The 16881-nt window shown below is 43.8% G+C and overlaps 1 protein-coding gene across 4 annotated transcripts in view; it reads right to left on the reverse strand.

Annotated features, from left to right (window-relative positions):
- The window catches only part of GREB1L (GREB1 like retinoic acid receptor coactivator), a 296235-nt gene extending 281314 nt beyond the window's left edge, over positions 1–14921 (reverse strand). For all 4 annotated transcript variants that reach the window (XM_001088999.4, XM_015121639.3, XM_015121640.3 and 1 more), the window contains exon 1: positions 14761–14921. The gene's annotated coding sequence lies outside the window, so the exon portion shown is untranslated. The remainder of the gene's footprint in view (positions 1–14760) is intronic.
- Between the last annotated feature and the right edge of the window lie 1960 nt (positions 14922–16881).

Consider the following 16881-nt stretch of genomic DNA (forward strand, 5'->3'; position numbering starts at 1 on the left):
CTCCAATGGTCAGTATATTTCCATAAAAGAAAGAAACAAAACTAGATCTCAAAGCAGTGTTCTTCATCTTTATTGGGCATGAAAGTGGCTCAGGGCCAATTCCTAGGGCTCCGAATCTGCATTTAAACAGCATCTCAAACAGTTGATTTTCATTTAGGTGGTCCATAGTTTGGCAAACACTGTGTAAATAATAGGTATGATTTGTAAGAATTTCTTTTATTATATTTTTTTTTTTTTTGAGATGGAGTCTCTCTCTGTCGCCCAGGCTGGAGTGCAGTGGTGTGATCTCGGCTCACTGCAAGCTCCGCCTCCCAGGTTCACGCCATTCTCCTGCCTCAGCCTCCCGAGTAGCTGGGACTACAGGCGCCCACCACCACGCTCGGCTAATTTTTTGTATTTTTAGTAGAGACGGGGTTTCACTGTATTAGCCAGGATGGTCTCGATCTCCTGACCTCGTGATCCACCCGCCTCGGCCTCCCAAAGTGCTGGAATTACAGGCGTGAGCCACCGCTCCCGGCCCTATGATTTGTAAGAATCTCTAGAGCAGTGCTGTCCATCAGAACTTCCTGTGATTATGGAAATGTTCTATTCCTTCACTATCCAGTAGAGTAGCCACTTAATCACATGACTACTGAAGTGGGACTTGTATGCCTAAGGAACTAAATTTTAAATTTTAATTAAAATAGCCACATCAGCTCTAATAGGGAGAACTTTCTAAGATAGTGAAATATAACATGTGTCAAGGCACAGGTAGGAATGCACATGAGCAGGATAGACAGGCAGGAGAAACAATTGATTGGCCTGTCTAGAATAGAGGTTTTATATTAAATTATCATGGGGTCAGATTATGAAGAGCCTTAAAGGGAACTAAGGAAATTCAATTTTATAGCACACATTGCTGGTTGCCTAATCAAGCCATTTCCTGATCTTCTTCAATATTAACAGCCCCACAGTTTGTACATGTTTACCTCAAAGAACAGACCCTTCCCCAGGCTCTGGAGTAAATCTTGAATATTCTACCTCAGTTATGGTAATCCCACTTTCCTTGTCAGTGACTGGCTGACGCATGACCATGCCGTGAAGTCTCACCAAGATTTGGGACATCAATGTATGTAGGTAAATTCTTTTGAAAGCATTTAGCCTGAATATAAAGAGCCTTTTTCTGACTCCAGTCAAAGCTGTGTGAGGATCTGAGTCATGTGTGCTGCAAATATCTTGGGACAGTGAAAAGACAAGCTGGAAGACAAACACCAACAAGCTGAGAATGGTGGAGAATGACCAAAAGAATCTTGGTCCTTGAGGACATTGTCAAGCACCCAAATTAACCCAAGAATTGCAGTGCCCTTCCTGCCACCCTGAGAAATGTTGGTGATATAACAAATTCATTACTGTTTAATACCTTTAGTTTGTGTTTTTTTTTTTTACATGCAGCTGACAGCATAAGACTGGGGTGTTAATGTTTAAGGTAACACCCTTTGGGAAATGCTAAGGGAGGCAACTGGTACCTATAAAAGACATTGGATCATTTGGAGAATGATACAAAACAATGTTCAAGGATTAAAAATGACACACACGAAAAACAGAAAGTAGAGTCAAGCAGACCAGCTTAAAAAGTCCAAAAGCTGGCCGGGTGCGGTGGCTCAACCCCAACCCTGTAATCCCAGCATTTTGGGAGGCCGAGACGGGCGGATCACGAGGTCAGGAGACCGAGACCATCCTGGCTAACACGGTGAAACCCCATCTCTACTTAAAAAAATACAAAAAACTAGCCGGGCGAGGTGGTGGGCGCCTGTAGTCCCAGCTACTCGGGAGGCTGAGGCAGGAGAATGGCGTGAACCCGGGAGGCGCAGCTTACAGTGATCTGAGATCCGGCCACTGCACTCCAGACTGGGCGACAGAGCCAGACTCCGTCCCCAAAAAAAAGTCCAAAAGCAGCTGGGCATGGTGGCTTATGTCTGTAACCCAGCATTTTGGGAGGCCCAGGCAGGCTGATCATCTGAGGAAAGGAGTTCCAGACCAGCCTGGCCAACATGGCGAAACCTGTCTCTACTAAAAATACAAAAATTAGCTGGGTGTGATGGAGCACACCTGTAATCCCAGCTATTCGGGAGGCTGAGATAGGAGAATCGCTTGAACCCGGGAGGTGGAAGCTGCAGTGAGCCAAGATCATGCCACAGCACTCCAGCCTGGGAGACAGAGTGATACTCTATATCACAAAAAAAAAAAAACCTGAAAGCCCGGACAGCAAAGTGACACTCTATCTCCACAGAAAGTTTTTCAAATTAGCCAGGCATAGTGGTACACACCTGTAGTCCCAGCTACTCAGAAGGCTGAGGCAGGAGGATCCTTTGAGCCCAGGAGTTCGAGGCTGCAGTGAGCTGATTGTGCCACTGCACTCCAGCCTGGGTGACACAGCAAGATCCTGTCTCTAAGAAAAAAAAAGCCTGGAAGTCAAAGTTACCAAAAGATTTGGGAAATATTAGGGAAACCATATTAGCAGTATGTAAAATCATTAATGCATATAGATAAATACTTGAAGCAGAACTGTAGTAACAGTTCACTTTGTAAGGACGGTAGAATTACAAGTAATGTTTCTTTTTCTGATTTGTTAATATTATTCTCATATGCTACTATTTCTATTTAAAATCTAAACACATTACATATAATCTCTCTAAATGTTATATATTCGGTTTTTGAAAACGAGAAAAAATTCTTGAAATAGGTAAGCATGATGGCTTACACCTATAATCCCAGCACTTTGGGAGGCCAAGGCGGGTGGATCACCTGAGGTCAGGAGTTCGAGGCCAGCCTGGCCAACATGGTGAAACCTCAACTCTACTAAAAATACAAAAATTAGCCAGGTTTGGTGGCACATGCCTGTAATCCTACCTACTCGGGAGGCTGAGGCAGGAAAATCTCTTGAACCAGGGAGTCGGAGGTTGCAGTGAGCCGAGATTGCACCATTGCACTCCAGCCTGGGCAACAGAGCAAGACTACACCTCAAAAAAAAATTCTTGAAATATGTTTTCTCTATATTAGTTGCAATTATAAGTATAAGAAGACACTGTGAAACAATATGGTAAACCAGAAAACATGTAGGACTAGTTTAGTGACCTTGGGCAAGTCAAGTAAACCCTGCAGTGTTTTCCTCTCAGGGTAGATTGATCTATGGCTCTAAAATCCAACAAAGCTCTGTCTTAAAACAGAAGGAAACCCTTTTGAATACAAATGGGCAATTGATATCAAAATTAAATTTTCTAAGCTCTGTTCTCATCATTTGGCTTATGAGCTAAGACTGAAAGAAAATAAAAGTCAATCTCCCTCAAATTATCTGAGCAAACAGGAAATCCTGGGAAATTATAAAACATAAAAATTATAAAAATTATAAAAACTTTAAAAAAACTTTCTTTTTGGGGGGGTGGGGAGGGACAGTCTCGCTCTGTCACCCAGGCTAGAGTGCAGTGGTGCTCACTGCAACCTCCGCCTCCCAGGTTCAAGCTATTCTCCTGCCTCAGCCTCCTGAGTAGCTGGGATTACAGGCACCTGCCACGATGGCCAGCTAATTTTTGTATTTTTAGTAGAGACAGGGTTTCGCCACGTTCGCCAGCTGGGTTTGAACTGCTGATCTCAGGTGATTCGCCCACCTCGGCCTCCCAAAGTGCTGGGATTACAAGCGTGAGCCACTGTGGCCCGCCACTTTAATATAACTTTCTTTCTTTCTTTTTTTTCCAGATGGCGTTTCGCTCTTGTTGCCCAGGGCTGGAGCGCAATGGCTCACCGCAACCTCCACCTCCCTGTTCAAGCGATTTTCCTGCCTCGGATAATAGGCATGCGCCACCATGCCAAGCTAGTTTTGTATTTTTAGTAGAGACGGGGTTTCTCCATGTTAGTTAGGCCGGTCTCAAACTCCCAACCTCAGGTGATCTGTCCACCTCAGCCTCCCAAAGTGCTGGGATTACAGGCATAAGCCACCACACCCAGCCTAATATAACTTTCAAACAAGTGTTTCTGCACAGATTTTTCAAAGAACAAATAAACTAATTCTGGAAATTTTAATGTTGATTGAAGTTCTATAGTAGTATCAAGTAGGTATCAAGTGATAGTTTACTATTATTTGTAACTTGCATTTCTAACTAATAAGGCTAAGCATTTTCATACTTATTGACCATTTGGAATAGCGGTTCTGTGAATAGCTAGTGTTAATGTTTGCAAAATACTTCAAAATTATGTCTCATAAAATATTTTATTACCATTTTATAAGAGAGTTCTTTATAAACTAGAGATGGTAAACTTTTTTTTTTTTTTTTTTGAGATGGAGTCTCGCCCTGCCTCCCAGGCTGGAGAGCACTGGCGCAATCCTGGCTCACTGCAACCTCCGCCTCCTTGGTTCAACCATTTCTCCTGCCTCAGCCTCCTGAGTAGCTGGGATTACAGGCATGCGCCACCACGCCCGGCTAATTTTTGTATTTTTAGTAGAGACAGGGTTTCACCATGTTGTTCAGGCTGATCTTGTACTCCTGACTTTGTGATCTGCCCACCTTGGCCTTCCAAAGTGCTGAGATTACAGGTATGAGCCACTGCGCCCAGCCGAGATGGTGATCTTTTATTTGCATATGGTACAGATATTTTTCCCCCATCTATCACATGTCTATGGTATGTATTTATGGTTCTTTTTTACTTTACAAAAATGTTTTAAAATTGTGTTATCACATGTCTGTCTTTTAATATATAGCTCTTGTTTCTTGCTTGGCTTAAATAAATGCCCTTCAATGAAGTAATGGTTATTTAATTGTGGAATACATATGCTATAGATTATTTTTATAGGATATTGTATAATAATTTAAAATAAAGACAAGCTATACCAGTTAACTTAAGAGTTATGTTCCTCATGTTTTATTATTAGGTGAAAATTAGAAAGATATGATAGTACATATACAGTACTAAAATATATATAAGGGTACATGATCATGGAAAAAGTTGTAACAACATAAATAGATCAGTGACATTGTTGAAGTGAAAAGAAAGGGGAAAGGGAAAAGACAGCCCTCAAATTTTTAAAAAAGTAACTACAGTTTTTGTTTGTTTGTTTGTTTGTTTTTAGAGATAGAGCCTCATTACATTGCCCAGGCTGGTCTCGAACTCCTGGCTTCAAGTGATCCTCCTCCCACTTTGGCCTCCCAAAGCACTAGGATTACAGACATGAGCCACTGTGCCTGGCCTACAAGTTCTTAAAAAAGCATAACATGATCCTATTTATGTAAGAATATTTATATTGATTATATATAAATATGCATAGAGATGCACAAAAGAATGGCTACCAAAATGTTGATGATGTTTGACTTAGTGTGGTTAGATTTCAAGAAGAAAAAAGGAAGAAGAAAGGAAACAAGAGGAAAAGAAAGAAAACATGAGAAAAAAAGAGATATAAATGTGCCTTTTCCAAAAAACAGAACAGACTGTATGGGTGAGAGGCAGAACTCTCAAGTGAAAAGGTTCCCCCATCCTCTGATGTGGATACAAATTATGGTAACAGCCTCAGAGTTCCCTCAATACCCCAAAAAGATATACATGTTAACTTATATTAGTATCCATTTAAATTGGTTTAAAAATACAGAGAGATATTATACCAATTACATCTTCTCTTCACACTGTAACCTATACAGGCAGAGGTGACAACTTTAAGTGCATCTGCTCTAAAAATAAAATTACGGAATGATACATTTGAGTAGTAGTTCTAATTCTAAGACCTGTGTCCATAGAAACCACCTGGGAAGACACTTAAAATGCACATTCATCCTCTGACTATGGCAGAAAAATTTTTTTAAATGCACATTCATGGGTCCCACCCTAGAAATTCTTATTAGTAGGTCTAGTGATCAATAATCCGTATTTAACAAGCACCCCAAGCAAATGTGGCAGGAGGAACTGACAGATCATGCTGAAGAACAGCAAATTTCAAGATGTTTTCTCTCTTTAGAAACTGATTAATCAAAGAATCTTGAGAGTTTGGTGCACTAGAGAGAACAAAGAATTTGAAGTAAAAAGATATAGATTAACTCTCTGACCTAATCCCCCATTAGCTCCCTCACTTGCCTCTCCCCATCAGCTCCCAGGCCTCCTAGTTGCCCCTCTAACAACCAGCTGAAACCCTCTTCCCCTAACCTTTCCAATGGCTCAGTTCCTCACCTCTTTGTGTCTTCACTCAGGTCACTTCTCAATGACACCTGTGGAAAATCGCAACCTCCAGCTTACTTTCTAATTCCCTTTCTGCTCTACTTTTCTCTCTTGCACTTCTATCTAAAAAACATCATATTTTCCTCAATTTCTTTTGTTTATTGTTTGATTCTTCTGAGAACAGGGATATTTGTCACTTTCTTTTTTCTTTTTTTTTTAAGACGGAATTTTGCTCTTGTTGCCAGGCTGGAGTGTAATGGTGCAATCTCAGCTCACCACAACCTCTGCCTCCAGGGTTCAAGTGATTCTCCTGCCTCAGCCTCCCAAGTGTCTGGGATTACAGGCATGCACCACCATGCCCGGCTAATTCTGTATTTTTTTTAAGTAGAGACAGGGTTTCACCATGTTGGCCAGGCTGGTCTCAAACTCCTGACCTTAGGTGATCCACCCACCTTGGTCTCCCAAAGTGCTGGGATTACAGGCATAAGCCACCACACCCGGCTGGATATCTGTCACTTTTCTTCCCTGCAGCATCCCCAGCACCTAGAACAGTACCTGGATAGAGGTCAGATTTAATTTGGCCAAGATAAAACAACTGAAGCTTGAGCAATTCAGTGATAGAAGGGAGATACCACTAGTAAACAGACAGTTTGTTAATAAAGATTTCTTCCTGGGTCCTGTCAGAGATTCTGATTCAGTAGGTTCGGGATGGGGCCTGAGATTCTGAATATCTAACAAGAATCCAGCTGATACGGATGTTATTTAGAGAGTTCTCAAGTGCCTCTGCTCATGTTTTAGTAAAAGTCAACTTATCCTACTATAAGAGCTGTAGGCTAAAAAGGGAAAGCTCCGTCATACTCATGTGTGTTTGTGACAAAAAAAGTGATCCCCAAACCCCTTGTAACTAAGCTATCTACCAAAATAAAAGATTCTACAATAGAAATAGTTTCACAACATACGTAACACTATTTTCATAGATATTTACTACAGCTTGATTTTTAATAACGTGGTGTTTAGGTGGTTTCTAATTTTTTTACTTTCATAAATGTTTCAAGTGATATTTTTGCTATATGTCTTTGTGCATTTGTCTAATTGTTTTTCCTTTTTTTTTTTTTTTTTTTTTTTTGAGGCAGAGTCTTGCTCTGTTGCCCAGGCTGGAATGCAGTGCCATGATCTTGGCTCACTGCAAGCTCCGCCTCCTGGGTTCACGCCATTCTCCTGCTTCAGCCTCCTGAGTAGCTGGGACTACAGGTGCCTGCCACCACGCCCGGCTACTTTTTTGTATTTTTAGTGGAGATGGGGTTTCACCATGTTAGCCAGGATGGTCTTGATCTCTTGACCTCGTGATCCGCCCACCTTGGCCTCCCAAAGTGCTGGGATTACAGGCGTGAGCCACCATGCCTGGCCTGTTTTTTTCTAACAAATTCCAAAAAGGGAAATTTCCAAATCAAAGAGTTTAGACCAGCACTGTCCAACAGAACTTTCTCCAGTGATGGAAATGTTCTATACACAGTCCAACGTGGCAGCCACCAGCCATGAGCAACTATTGAGTGCTTGAAATGTAACTGGTATAACTGAGAGACTGCATCTCTGGTTGTATATAATGTTAATTAATTTACATTTAAATAGCCACATGTGGCTAGCGGCTACCATATTGGACAGGGCAGGTATAGACATTTAAAGTCTTGAAACATGATGCCAAATTACTCCCCAGAAAAGTTGTAATCATTTCCCATCAGTCTTAGTATAAGAACAACCATTTCTTTTTTTTTTTTTTTTTTTTTTTTTTTTTGAGACGGAGTCTCGCTTTGTCGCCCAGGCTGGAGTGCAGTGGCCGGATTTCAGCTCACTGCAAGCTCTGCCTCCCGGGTTCACGCCATTCTCCTGCCTCAGCCTCCCGAGTAGCTGGGACTACAGGCGCCCACTACCTCGCCCGGCTAGTTTTTTGTATTTTTAGTAGAGACGGGGTTTCACCATATTAGCCAGGATGGTCTTGATCTCCTGACCTCGTGATCCGCCCGTCTCGGCCTCCCAAAGTGCTGGGATTACAGGCTTGAGCCACCGCGCCCGGCCAAGAACAACCATTTCTTTATCCAATTGCCAACATTAGATTTTATCAATCTACTGAATCTTTGTAATCTGAAAGTTAAAAACTGTGTGATTTTAATAGACATTTCTTTATTAATAATGTTGAATGGGATGGTTTCTTCCGTCATCACACTCATTCAAATGCAAATACGTTCACCCATATTATTTAACTCAGGGGTTGGAAGTTATCTGGCTTCCAGATTATCAGGTCCATGTGTTTTCTTTAAAATGTATCGCCAATATTTAAATTCACATACAAATGTGAACTTCTAGCTTCACCTGAAAAATCAAATGGCCTAGCAACAGTGACCCACAACCCCAAAAGGAAACAATCAGTGGAACCTTAGAAACTCTGCCACTCTCAGACTTTCTCGTCCACCAGAACTCACCACCTCTATTACTTTACAAGTGCCTTGCTTCACAACTCAGATTTACTGCTTCCATGCATCTGAGTTTACAATGCCTACCTGAACTAAATTTTGAGAGATTAAAAGACAAATAGCAGCCAATAATAATAGCTAATTATCATTCCATGGTTAGCATGCAAAAATGATTTATGAGATTTCTGGATTATTTTATAACTAACATTTAACTATTAGGAGAATACGTTTTTATTGGGTGCTGAAGTTTCTTACTCCCTAGAACAGTGGTTCAGTATCAGAAGGGTTGTTAAAATGCAGATTGGTAGGCCTCATCCCCAGAATTTCTGATTCAACAGGTCAGAGTGGACCCCAAGAATCTGCATGTAACCTTAAGCTCCAAGTGCAACTCTACGTCAAGATGGGGTTTTCTCAAAGATATGGCCACTCCTAGAAGGGCAGTGACAATATGTAATTTTGACAACATAATATAAATTTGTAGCTCCTTTTTTCTAAAATATGTCTACATTTATTATTTCATTTTATCTTCAAAATAAACCTATCCAGAAGGTTGGTAATTAGAGCAGTAATTGTTAATCCCATTTTACAGAAGAAAAGTAAAGCACAGGAGTTAAGAAAGTCTCCTAAGCACACAAAAAGTTGGAAGAGCCATAACAAGCAGGTCTCCTCCTAACTCCTAACCTTGGTAATATAGGCGAACACGGGAATACAGGACACAACTGGTGCTTGCTTCTGCAGACTGGCACCATAAAAATAGAACTATGACCAGGAACAGACAAGACAATACAAGATATAGTTCACAGCAACAAACATTTATCAAGTGATTATATGTTAATCTATGCTAACATGGCTACAGTCCCTACTGTAGGGACTGCTAAAGATACTCATAAAGCATAGGGAAAAATAAAAATAAAATCTGAAACCACAACCTTGAAAAGATAGTGAATTCTCTACATCATAGGTCAAAAACAACTGCACTGAAGGGTGGGGTGGTAGGGGCAAACACAGAGTTGGGTAGAAGAGTCACTGTGGGACTCCACATCTAGACTTGAAGGAGTTGCTATCACCAGTCAGTCAAGAATGGGAGGGAAGAAAGCGTACACAATAGGGAGCCCTCCTGGGGCTCAACAACACAAAGAGCTGCTGTTATCCATGTTGGGTGTGTATTTGCCAAAAACATCAGGGCTGCTGGAACTCCAGAACTCACAAGGGCATGCGTTTTGTAGTCTAAATTACCTTGACTATGTAAGAACTCAAGTCAGTGGGCATAACTTCATTATCCATTTGTAGCCAAAAGATAACATGATTGGAGATCATAAATTTTCTGAGTTTTCCTCGAGTTTTGAGAAGCATTCCTAGTAAAATTCCAGCAAACTGTGATCAAAATAATACTAACCATAAATCAGCTCTTCAAGGAAGCTTGCATTTTCACTTAAATATTGTTTATATCTTAGTTAACAGCTACTTTTTTAAGATTCAAAATAATAATAGTAATAGCTAGTAAATATTACCATAGACTGAAAATACAAGAAAACTACAATTAGTTTGAAAAAAGTCTATTGGAAAATTTGGTTCACTATTCATGAGTGGTGTAACTGACCATTCCCATATGTCCACTCCTTCTGGTCCAGCTCAAACTGACTGAAGTAATGAAACTTCTATCACTCAATTTGGAAAACTGCAGCAATATGGCAGAAAAAACGATCCCTCACTTTGTATAAGACCAAAGAAATGCAAATCAAAAGAAAGGTATAAAATGTTACACTGATCAAATTAGTAACAAAAATATGTTTTAACATAAGCACACAGATTGTTAATGACAGTACAAATTTATGTAGTCCTTTTAGAAAGTAATGTGGAAATTACTGTAAATCTAGAAATTTCCTAACAAAAATAAGAGCTAACATTTATGTGTTTCATGTGTTATTGCTTTTTATCTTAACTTTAAAGAACTATTAGTATCACCCATTTTACATCTTAGTAAGCTAAAGTTCTGAGAAAATAAATTACTTGTCCAATATTGCCAATGAGTAATGGAGCTAGGTTTAAACCTAGAACCTCTAATTTTAGAACCCACCCACTTACAACTACATTATACTATCCCTCCAGAAAAAAATGATCCTAAGGAAGTTAAGGGAAAAAGAAGAAAAGAAATAAAGTTACTTGTATAAGAATAGGCATTATAGGCGGGGCATGGTAGCTCATGCCTGTAATCCCAGCACTTTGGGAGGCTGAGGCTGGCAGATCACTAGGTCAGGAGATCCAGACCATCCTGGCTAACACAGTGAAACCCCATCTCTATTAAAAATACAAAAAATTAGCCGGGCATGGTGGTGGGTGCCTGTAGTCACAGCTGCTCAGGAGGCTGAGGCAGAAGAATGGCGTGAACCCAGGTGGTGGAGCTCGCAGCGAGTGGAGATTGCGCCACTGCACTCCAGTCTGGGTGACAGAGCAAGACTCCGTCTCAAAAAAAAATAATAATAACAATAACAATAATAATAGGCATTATGTTTTTTATGCTGGAAAATCAAAAATAAAAAGGTTTAAGTTAATAATGAACGTCCATTGCATAAACTTTTATAAAATTATTATAAATAACGGGAAGCTATCGAAAAAATGTTTATAAAAAATCAGGGTGAAAATTATCTGCAATATAAAACATTTGTAAAAATATTCATTCATATGGCAAGATTGGGAAGGGCGCTGGAAAAAAAACTATTACCTTTTTGAGGAATTTCACTACTGGTATTGAACTTTCTTTTGTTTCTGTCAGCTTTGTTCATCAATATTACTCTAAGTACCCTTACAAATATATTCTTCTAGTTCTTATGCTTAGGATCCCAAACAACTCCTAAAGAGAATTTATAATTCGTTTATATTAGACTTATTCAAAATAATTACATATGTTTCATCGGCGGTGCTTTTAGAAAGTTTCAGCTTTCAGTATGAGGTCTCTATCTTAACAACAACACTTTTTTTTTTTTTTTTTTTTTTTTTGAGACGGAGTCTTGCTCTGTCGCCCAGGCTGGAGTGCAGTGGCCGGATCTCAGCTCACTGCAAGCTCCGCCTCCCAGGTTTACGCCATTCTCCTGCCTCAGCCTCCTCAGTAGCTGGGACTACAGGAGCCCGCCACCTTGCCCGGCTAGTTTTTTTGTATTTTTTTAGTAGAGAAGGGGTTTCACCGTGTTAGCCAGGATGGTCTCGATCTCCTGACCTCGTGATCCGCCCGTCTCGGCCTCCCAAAGTGCTGGGATTACAGGCTTGAGCCACCGCGCCCGGCCAACAACAACACTTTTTGCAATCACCGCTTACAGGGTACCTTTGAAATCCCTTAATTTAGACCATACATAGTGACTAAAATTAGCTAATTATTTTTACTTTCACAACTTTACAATCACTCCTCAACTCCTGTCCCCATCATTAGCCCAAAGGCTGCAGGTACTTTACAAATTAGAAGTTTCCTAATAAGAACATACTCCCTAAGTGAATATTTATCAAGTAACTAAAATATCTTAGCTATAAGGGATGTTCATAATCTAAACACTTCAGAAAAGTATTAATTATGTCAAGTCTCTTTCAAGTAGGTAAAGTTTACTTCCACTTGACCAAAAAGAAGAGTTTGGTAAGAGTAATTTTCCTAAAAATGGCACCCTGAGCTGTGGGAATTCACTCTCCTTAGCCACACAAGGTGACATGCAGAGGCCCTCAGCCCGGTGTTTGGCCTCTATCAGCAACGTAAACACACATTCTGTGGGTAAGGAGAGTAGCTGTTCTCCTATGACATCAAACTCATAAGAGCAGGGATATAGTTTAAACATCTCTAACTTCCTCTTTATGAATCCACCATTCAGGAATGTTTTTTGTCACCCCACTCTCTAACATCCACAGTCCAAGGGTTATCTTTAGCCAGTTTTGGGACAACTATTTTAATCATAGAACTCTGGAGCTCGAAGGACCCTTAAAAATCAATTAGTTCAATTCCTTTGAGTGGGAAACAACGTATCTCCAAAAAAAGTTACGTTGTGTGGCGGGTTTGTGGCAAATCCAGGCCCAGAATTAAGAGATGCAACCAAACATCTTAAACTTGGCCTTCGTATTGATCCTTTACCACTAACATCTTTCTATTATGTCATGTCAATGGGAGTATATACACGTCCTTTCAGTGTTTTCAGATACACACTGCAGTAGACAAAATAAACTACTACAGTTCTCATTCTCCACTTCATAAAGAATTCCAAAATGGAGAAAAAATTCAACAAAGATTGCAAAAACCAGTGTGGGGAAACTGGTGTGTGTGCGGGAGAAGATACTAGTTTAATAGTTTTGCTTTCCACTGCATACTGTTCTAAGATTTTTAGTCCTCTAATTGATATTCAAGGTAATAATTGTCCACATTTGGCTAAATAATTTCATGTCATCATGCGTGGGTATCAAGTTAATAGTCATCACCACGAATATATAGTTCAGTCTTATATTCAATCTCTTGTATATATCAATCTATAATGTAATTCCATTTTAATAGACTTACGGAAAGATATACAAAAAACGTGCAACAGTGGCTGCCTCTGAGAAAGATGAAGGCTTGTATGGAGGGGAGGAGAGAGGGCTTAATTTACACTGTATACTCTTCACTGTTGTTTGAAATGTTTTACCCTACTTATATTACTTTTCAGTATTCATTCATTAAACATTTTCCTCTTGAAATACATACCTATATGCATGTAATTGTATTACTAAACACTCAACTAATTTTTTTCTCTTTTAATTTTTCAGTATCATTCATAAAACCTCCCAGAAAATTTCAGCAAAGAAACACCACAGTCACAACACTCAAAAGCAGAATTCCAGGATTTAAAGTCTAAAAACATATAGATGAATGAGAGGTTTTATTAAGGGGGATTGAGATCAAAAACCTTCTGTGGGAAAGCTCTTCCCTGTATTTAAATGGCTAGGTTTAAAAATGTGAGTTAAGCAGGGATTCCCGCCTCGAGGCGGGACGGGGAGGGCGGGGGACCAAAAAAAAAAAAAACCCTTACGGTATGAAAAGCAAAAATTAAAATGTGGTTTCTATCTTCTCAGCCAGGGCCAGAGGGGCGCGTGGGGAGGATAAGGACCTTGGAACCGTCACGTTCACCAGAGAAAGGGGCAAGACTGAGGAGTTTCTCCAGGACCCGCAGCCTCGGTTAGAGGTAGCGGCCGTTCCGGGCAGATGAGTCGCGTTCGGGGACGTTCCTTGGACTCACGTAACTGAGAAACCCCACGCACTGAATCTCCACATGTAATTTCCTTTTAATGGATCTGGGAAGAGGGACGGCGGGAATGGATTTCCTTTAACGAGTCTCCCTCACCCTCCCCGGCCAGGGCGCACCTCACTCGCTGTCTGCTTGTGTCAGGGTCAGCTGTCAACACAACTCTTTGTGTCTCATTCGGAATAAGAGTGGTCCTCAGCCATGCACAGAAAAATGGACACGCTGGCCGGAAGACACGCGCGCCCGCTTGTGACGAAGTGACATTTGGTGTGGAGGAAAAAAACCCACAGACACCGAGCGAGCGCCCAGCCACCTCTGGACGCTCTCAACTTTCCCAGGCTGAGCGCCATCCATCCTCTCCCCGCCACCTCCGCGGCGCCCTACCTGTCGCCCGCCCGCCTGCCCGGCACCCCCTCACTGCCCCTGGGCTCGGGGAGACGGACCGGGCGCCCCCTCGCCGCCTCTGCCCCGGGCCCCCCGCGCTGCTCGGCGCGCCGCAGCTCCCTCGTCCCACCCCCGGGCCGCCTCGCTCCCGCCACAAAGGCAGCGAGTAGAGCCCGGTGACAGGCCTTCGGCCTCTGGGCGCGGACAGCACGGCCGGGTCCCTTCGGTGGACGACGCGAGGCGGCAGGGAGGGCGGGCGCGGCCCCCAGGCTGGCACTGGCGCTCCCTCGCCACCCGCACGCGCTCCGCTCACACCCCCGCTGCGCTTCCCATCCCTCCGGAAAAGTCCGCCGCGGCGCTTCCCCGCGCGGCCAGGGCGTCCAGCCCGCCAAAGGGCAGCTCCTGCCGGTCACAGGCGAGCTCCCGCGCCCGGTTCGCGACCTCTCACCCCCCGCCCCCGCCCCGGAGTCCCCGCGGCCGCTCACCTGGCCCTGGCGGGGCGCGAGGGCAGAGGACCGGGGGTGGCCCTCGGCTCGGCCGGACTGGTCTCCCCACCCCCAGTGCCGTTCCCTGCGCCGCGCTGCGCTCCGCTGCTCCGGTCGCCCGCCTCCGAGGTGCTAGCGCCGCCGGCGGCTGGCGTCTCTCTGGCAGGCGCGCGGTCCGCGCGCTCAGTTCCCCGGGGCGGAGCGAGGCGGCGGCCGCCGCAGCCGGAGGCGGATTCCTCAGGTGCTGCCCCTCCCGCCGGCCCTGGCCTCCGCGGCTGGGACCCCCGTGCCCCCTCCCCCCGCCCGGCCTCTCGCCTTCCCGCTGCCTCGGCGCCCGCGAGTGGCTTTTGGGGGTCCCTCGCCCTCTGTGAGAGTGGTGGGCGCGCATTTCTTCCCCACCCCCTCCAACGACGCCCCCCGCCCAGGTTGTGGAGCCCTCGGTGCGCGGTCCTCACGCCTCCATTCCCAAACCCCGCCGCACTGACGAACGTGCGGTCCCTGTGGAGTGCGGAGGCGGGAGTGTACAGGGGGTTGTGCGGGGTGGGGGGGTCTTCTGTGAAAGAGGGCTGCACCCCAGTGTGCTGACGCGCGAAGTCAGGAGGAAATTATTGCCCCCGGAGCCCGCGTTCATTCAGCGTGCTCTCGCCTCTGCGCGATTGCTTTCTCTGTTCACTGGACGGCGGCTGAAGAGCCCCAAGCGTGAACTCGGCCTGGGCAGTGGTGGCTCGGAAACCCTTGGCCTTTTGCATAAAGCGGGTAGGGTGGGGGCAGGGAGCGGACAAAACCAAACAAACCCGGGAGCTCTGGCCCAAGCCGACTTTTGCACCTCCGGTAGCACGCCCTGCGGCCCCGGGCCCCTGCTCGTCGGGAGCCTCCCGGGACCACGGGGTAGGCTCCACCCCAGGGCAGCGGCGTCCAGCTGGCCCTGGGCCTTGACTACGGGGAAAATGTTCTCGAGAGATGCTACGTCCCGGTAGAGAGATTTCGCTCCACTTTTCACAGCTGGCGACTTTTGTTATTAAAGATGCAGCTCCATTTTTTAAATTAATTGTTGCCACAGATAGGCGACTACACCTCTGGAAGCAGCAGCTCCATGCTAGATGTGGTGGAAGAATCTAGGTAAGGAAAGGCTGATGTATTTTGAGTGCCTTTGGTGCAGTACAGCCCGGGAAGCTCCCCGTGTGCGTGGGAGTGGGGAGGCAGCCGTGGTGCCCAGGCCTGGGTGGGTTGGAATCACTGTCAAGTGTTAAGTACCATTTAAAGACATTGTCAATTAAAGTAGTTCTCATACGATGTCCCAGTACTTTTTGTTTGCTTGTCCTGCATTTTTCTTTTTTGCCGTATCCGAAATACATTTTTTTCTTTCCTGTCACTTTTGATCTATGCAGAGGGAATGGACTGGAAATTTGGAATCACCAGAAAATAACTCAAGGCATCGCTAAGCTGTGACTAACAAGATAAATGATTTGTTCGAGGTTTGTCCTTTCCCTCCTCCAGTCGGAAGACATAGCTGTCTTTTTTTTTCAATCATGTTTTGTACCTTATGGGGTTAAGGAGCTGAAATATTTTTAATTTACAATTGAATCCCTGTTGTTGGGCCTTTAAAAACACATAGAAACATTGTTAAGTGCCACAAGGGTGGGAAACATGGCTTTCTCAGTCATTGCTGTACTCTCACAATTCTGGGTCATGCACCCAATACAGGTTTAGTAAATAAAATCCGTATGTTTTTGGCCCCACGCGGTGGCTCATGTCTGTATTCCCAGCGCTTTTAGCCTGGGTGACAGTGAGAGAGACCCTGACTCAAGTGTGAGTGAGTGTGTGTGTGTGCGCGCGTGCGCGGGCTTTAAAATAACTACAACAGAAAGGTGCAGATAATTAGCAATAGCACTGTGTGTGTGTGTGTGTGTGTGTGTGTGTGTGTGTGCGCGCGCGCGCGCGCAGGCGGGCTTTAAAATAACTACAACAGAAAGGTGCAGATAATTAGCAATAGTTAAAAAGAATCCAAAGTCACTTAGTAAACTCGTCACGAGAACTGGCCATACACGTGGAAAAGACAGTACTGTAGAAACCTGAAATTGCAAGTTCACCTGGTGAATATAAACTAAGCTCATAGGAAGT

Source organism: Macaca mulatta, chromosome 18 (genome assembly GCF_049350105.2).
Source record: "Macaca mulatta isolate MMU2019108-1 chromosome 18, T2T-MMU8v2.0, whole genome shotgun sequence".
NCBI classification, from domain to species: domain Eukaryota; kingdom Metazoa; phylum Chordata; class Mammalia; order Primates; family Cercopithecidae; genus Macaca; species Macaca mulatta.